This window comes from Ruditapes philippinarum, unplaced genomic scaffold (assembly GCF_026571515.1).
Source record: "Ruditapes philippinarum isolate M1 unplaced genomic scaffold, ASM2657151v2 ctg3438_1_1_1_1, whole genome shotgun sequence".
In the NCBI taxonomy this organism is placed as follows: domain Eukaryota; kingdom Metazoa; phylum Mollusca; class Bivalvia; order Venerida; family Veneridae; genus Ruditapes; species Ruditapes philippinarum.
In genome coordinates, this window is record NW_026859150.1 from 57,218 (window position 1) to 63,285 (window position 6,068).

Consider the following 6,068-nt stretch of genomic DNA (forward strand, 5'->3'; position numbering starts at 1 on the left):
CAACGTCAACAACAAAATCTTCAGTGGAGGAGAATGATGACGTCAAATGTGCTAGTATGTTTAATTAATAATTCCTTTTAAGACATTGTTATTTTCGTTGGATATGCTCTGCATATGTGCCAATTAAAATCGCCTAATTTCTTTCCCGGGTAGTGAGCTAAACAGTTGACAAATTTTTTAAAGATTACATAAAGGGAGAAAACAAAGTAGCCTGAAAATGATTTTTTTCAATTTCAACAAAACAAATGCATTCTATTTTCCAGTTTCTTCAGAACAAACCTCGTCCAGTGTGAGTCCTGATAGACATGCAACACCTAAAACACCATGCCATGATCTAGACGGCTTCTGTCCAAAGTACATGCCCAGTAATACTCTGTTCAACATATCCAATTTAGGAATGTATTCCGAGAGCAATTCCAATAATCGAGCAGACGTATCACGTCCCAACATTGACGTCACATACGAAACTGCGGCGAAAATAATCTTCATGTCAATAAAATGGGCGCGCAATATCCCGTCATTCCTCGCTCTTCCGTTACGGGATCAAGCCACTTTTATTGGAGGAATCGTGGTGTGAGCTAGTTATCTTAAGTGCTGCTGCGCAGTGGTCCATGTCGCTAGATACAAGTAAGGATTTGAACGAAGATGTTCTAAAATTGTTCTAACGTTATTTCATTTAGCTGAAAAATTTATTTAAACAATTCAATTGTTTAATTTTTGGACCTAGCTCTAAAGGCACCTTTAATGCTTAAAAGGCTTAAAATCATATCCTATGAAATATATTTATAAAATCTAAGATTATGTTTTTCATAACCTTATTGTCGATACTAGAAATAGTTAAAATGTTGAATTTTTTTCTTTTAATTAACAAACAGGAATGCTGAACAGAATAAATCATTTTCTTTAACTTTTAAATGGGGGTTTAATTACTACTTAGCAAAGATTGTGTGCATTCCCCATTCTTTATCAGAAAACTACCAGCATATTTGTTTTACAAGGCCATTCTTGAGTCATTCATTTTCAAAAAAAAACAACATTTTTAGATGTAGACTTATACGATTAAGATTTGAAACACAGTCAAACCTGTATAAATAACTGCAAATAAAAGTCACCTTGTTAATAAAGACCACTCGTCAACATACCTTTTTGTGTTATTCCTTTTCAAAACAAAAACATTTCTTGGAGATGCAGACTTATACGATTAAGATATCAAACACAGTCAAACCTGTATTAATAACTGCGAATAAAAGTCACCTTGTTAATAAAGACTACTCTTCAACATATCTTCGCTTTTATTCGGATGTCCTTTGTTCACAGGTTTGGCTGTACAGGCACATTTCAGTCCAATATCGGTAATATTTGAATGTTTAAAGTATAGACCCATGATATTTCTTTAAATCAGCGCTTTTTAATTTGGAAATTAAGCTTAATGTTACCTATTTAAATGTAAGTTGCTTATAAATTATGTGATAAATGATTATGTACATCTATAATTTAGGTTCTTTGATGTCTGCTATTGGGGTTTCAACAACGGACCAATCAGAACGCGCGACAGTGTTGTATTCTCAGATACGAATGTTGCAAGAAATCATTCTGAGATTTGCCGCCATGCGTATTGACTTAACTGAATATGCTTGTCTAAAAGCACTCGTCCTTTTCAAATTAGGTTAGTACAGTATATTTTTGTTGTTGATGCTGTTGTTTGCGCTAGTATGTTCATGTTAACAGTCACAAGTCGTTTTAATTATTATAAGACTTTATATGAATATTTCTTTAATGTTTTATTAGTCTATGGTATTATTAAGTTAAAACAAACTTTATTGTATTTCTTTTGTGAAAGACGCTTTTAGCTAAAGAATATACTTACGAATAGGGATCTCACAGTTAGAAAAAATGCTAACCGTTTGAATAGCGACCTGTTTAACGACCGTACCAATAAAATCCTTAGATTTTCTTTATGACAAGATATGGAATTTTATTTGCATTAGTGTACTCAAAATGATTACAATCCGTTAGGGTTGTACCGTACTCGATCAGATCGGGAAAAAAACATTGTTGAATAAACAAGGTGTCATATCTTATGATAAAAATAATAAAAATCTAAGATAATATATTAAATCAACTAAAAAATTCGGTTCTTTGTCAAATACTAACCTCGGTTACCGTTTATTAATTTTCTACCAGTTTTATTTGCTAAAAAAACGACCGTACCCGTTTAAACGGATAAACGAAACACCCTTTTCGAAGCATTGTATTGAAAATTTGCGTCAAGCTATCCTCGACGTGTCAACCACGCGGGCATGACGCAAAATTGTCGTTATTTTGTTATAAGACTCATCCAAGTCTATTTGTATTATTTCAGTATATTTGTATGCAGTACTTTTTATTATGCCACCGCAGCATCTGTGATGCGGTGGCATATAGCGATTCACCTGTGTGTGTGTGTTTGTGTGTGTGTGTGTTTGTATGTGTGTGTGTGTGTTATATAGATTATATGGTGAACTTAAAAAATCTTCTTGTGAAAAACCACTTGTCCAATTTCAACCAAACTTGGCAGGATTGTTCCTTGGATGAAGGGCTTCCAAAGTTGTTCAAAGAATTTCATTCCATGCAGAAATCAGGTTGCCATGGCAACCAAAAGGAATTATAAGAATAAATTTAAAAAATCTTCTTGTAAAGACCCAAAAGGCCTAGAGCTTAGATATTTTGCATAAGGCATTGTCTGGTAGACCTCTAACAAGATTGTTCAAATTATAGCCCTGGGGTCAAAATTGGCCCCGCCCCGGGGGTCATTGATTTTCACTATGTACATATAGTAAAAACTTAAAATACATTCTTGTAAAAATCCAAAAGGCCTAGAGCTTAGATATTTTGCATAAGGCATCATCTGGTAGACCCTTACCAAGATTGTTCAAATTACAGCCCTTGGGTCAAAATCGGCCCCGCCCCGGGGTCATTGATTTTCGCTATATGTACATATAGTAAAAACTAAAAACACCTTCTTATAAAGACCCAAAAGGCCTAGAGCTTAGATATTTTGCATAAGGCATTGTCTGGTAGACCTCTACCCAGATTGTTCAAATTATAGCCCTGGGGTCAAAATCAACCCCGCCCCAGGGGTCATTGGTTTTCCTTATATGTACATAGTAAAAACTTAAAAAAAATTCTTCTAGCAATTGACAAATGCTAGAGGTTAGATATTTTGCATGAAACATTGTGTGGTAAACCTCTAGCAAGATTGTTCAAATTATAGCCCTTGGGTCAAAATTGCCCCCGCCCTGGGTGTCATTGATTTCAATATATACATATAGTAAAAAATCAAAAAAATCTTATTGTCTGAAGGTACAAGGCTTAGAGCTTTAATATTTGTTAAATAATATAATCTAAAGGTACTCTACCAAAGATGTTCAAAGTTTGCCTCTTGTGTCAAAATAAGCCCTACCCCTGGGAGCCATAGGTTTATCTTATATGTATATAGTTAAAACTTAAAAAATCATCTTCTCTAAATTGACAAAGGATAGAGTTAAGATATTTTGCATGAAACATTATGTAGTGAACCTCTAGCAAGATTGTTCAAATTATAGCCCTGGGGTCAAAATTGGTTCCGCCCCGGGGGTCATTGATTTTCATTATGTACATATAGTGAAAAAAAAATTATCTGAAGGTTCAAGGCATTGATGTTTGATATATAATATCATGTATAGGTCCTCTAGTTGTTCAAATTTCAAAAATTGGCCATGTCCGGGGGCAGTGATTCTCATTATGTACACGTAGTAAAAACAGAAAATGAAACAAATGTTTTCGGAATGTGAGAAAGCTATAGCTTAGATATTTGACTTGAAATGTTGTTTGGTGGACCTGTATCAAGATTGTTATTAAACCCTTGGGTCAAAATTATGCCTTGCCCAAGGTGACAGTGACCTACTTTCTTGTCCTTTGATGTACAGCAATGACATTTTGACTATGTGCACAGTTTTAGTTGTAAAATTGAACTTTGACCTAGATTTTGATGATGTGACCTACTTTCTTGTCCTTTGATGTACAGCTATGAAATTTGAACCATGCGGTGGCATAGCATTTTTCTCAAATGCAATCTAGTTTATTTTTTTTTCTCTACAGAAATCAAAGGGTTGCGTGACTACCTTCAGGTGGAACTGCTACAGGATCAAGCCCAGGTCATGCTAACTGAATACTGTTTCTCCAACCATCCAGCTAACAAGCTCAGGTTTGGAAAGCTCCTGCTACAATTGTCTAGTTTGAAGGCAGTTGGTCCAAGGTCTATAGAAGAGGTTTTCTTTCGACGAACCATAGGCAATATTCCGATCGAGCGTCTTCTTTGTGACATGTTTAAATCAAGTTAAAACGATTGCTAAGCGCTTCCAGGTTACACAAGTCTGTCAAATTAACTATTAACCTGCGGGCGGCAACTGATTCTACTAGTGACTAGTGCTGACCAAGGTCATGGTCGGTACTGCTCGCTATTGAGTCTGTAAACATCCTGGAAAATTTCCCTAAAATGATGAATGGTTTTGTCCAGACTGAAAGTTGGACAAGTTCATTTAAGATATTTGGTGCGATTATGGTAAAGAAACAAAGTCCCTTATAATGATCACCAAACTTTTAATTGAAATATACGGGTAACAAAATAAAATCGAATCTGAACAATATTCAATAAAATTGTGAATTTTTTAAATAGATTTTTCCATTTTCTCTTTTAGCACTGTCAATTCTTTATTTTATGGATATCGAAATGAAAATTTGAAGGGTCATTATATTCTGTGTCCTGAATGCGAAAACTTTGAAAAAACTGTCGTTGCCCGCAAGAAAAAGAAAAGCATTGTAACATAAGGTTATCTTATTTGTACAAAGGGACATAACTCCGGGAAACTCTTTCTTATATCAAACGTTAATATTTTTAATGCATGTCGTACGTATAACTTCAAAAGAACAATTATAAAAAATAATTTACGGCACATTTTTTCAATATATTTTTTCTCTCTTTGGCTCTTGTTATTTTTGTACATAAAAGAGGCGTAATAACGCAAACTTCAGTAATACCAAATACTTTAAAGTTGATTTGTCTGCAATAGGAACATTTTCCATCAGTACTTCAAGTATTTATAAAACAATAGAAATTTATCGTTTTGGATATTCTTATAAGATATTTCTTAAAACAAATTTTGATAGGGAGATCTAATTGATAGAGTATGAACATTTATATGATGAATTATAATCTTAAACTTTTTCTTACGACAGCTTAACTTAATACCATTAATACAATTATTTATTGCATCATAAACCTTCAATTATGAACCAATCCACTTTAAAGAATACGTTCTTCAATATGACAATGACTGGGTATCATTCTGTATTATTGCTATGTCCTATGTTTTTAATTGGCCAATGAAAAATTCGATAAAAAGTTATTATCTTCTTTATTCTATTTTGCTTCGAAGAATCTGTTAACTTTATTATTTCTGTTAGTTTATTTTTTGTTTGTTTGTATTGTTAAAAATAAAATAAAATATGATAAAATTGTCAATATTGTTCACTTGTATTTTGTTGGCATCGTATATTCCCATTACATTTGTATAAATCCATCCCGGTAAGTTCAATTTATAGTTTTAAGCTCCACTTTTCAAAGACAAAAATTGGAGCTTTTGTCGTGACCCTCTCGTCGGCATTTCTTAACGTTTTTGTTTAAGTCCATTTTCCCAAAAACTATGAAAGCTATTAATTTCAATTAAGTATACAGGTTATTTGCATGAATAGACGCCATTTCATAGAGGCCAGGTTGATTTGCACTTTCATGATGCGGCCAGTTTGTCTTTGTTCTTATATCTAGGTTCTTTCCTAATCCTATCAGTTTATTTGTTTGGTTGTAAAATCTATGTCCATTTATACAGCGACAAACTTCTTGTGTTTGGTATATCTAAGTGCTCTTTGTTGTATTAAGGGTCTTTCATAGTGCGACCTGCTTGTTTTGGTTCTGATTTCTAGGTACTTTTATCATGCGGCCAGCTTGTTTTATTTTTATTTTAAGGTACTTTTATCATGCGGCCAGCTTG

At 33.6% G+C, this 6,068-nt stretch overlaps 1 pseudogene; it reads left to right on the top strand.

Annotated features, from left to right (window-relative positions):
• Positions 1–269: 269 nt before the first annotated feature.
• Positions 270–5,529, top strand: LOC132755427 (photoreceptor-specific nuclear receptor-like; annotated as a pseudogene).
• Positions 5,530–6,068: the final 539 nt, after the last annotated feature.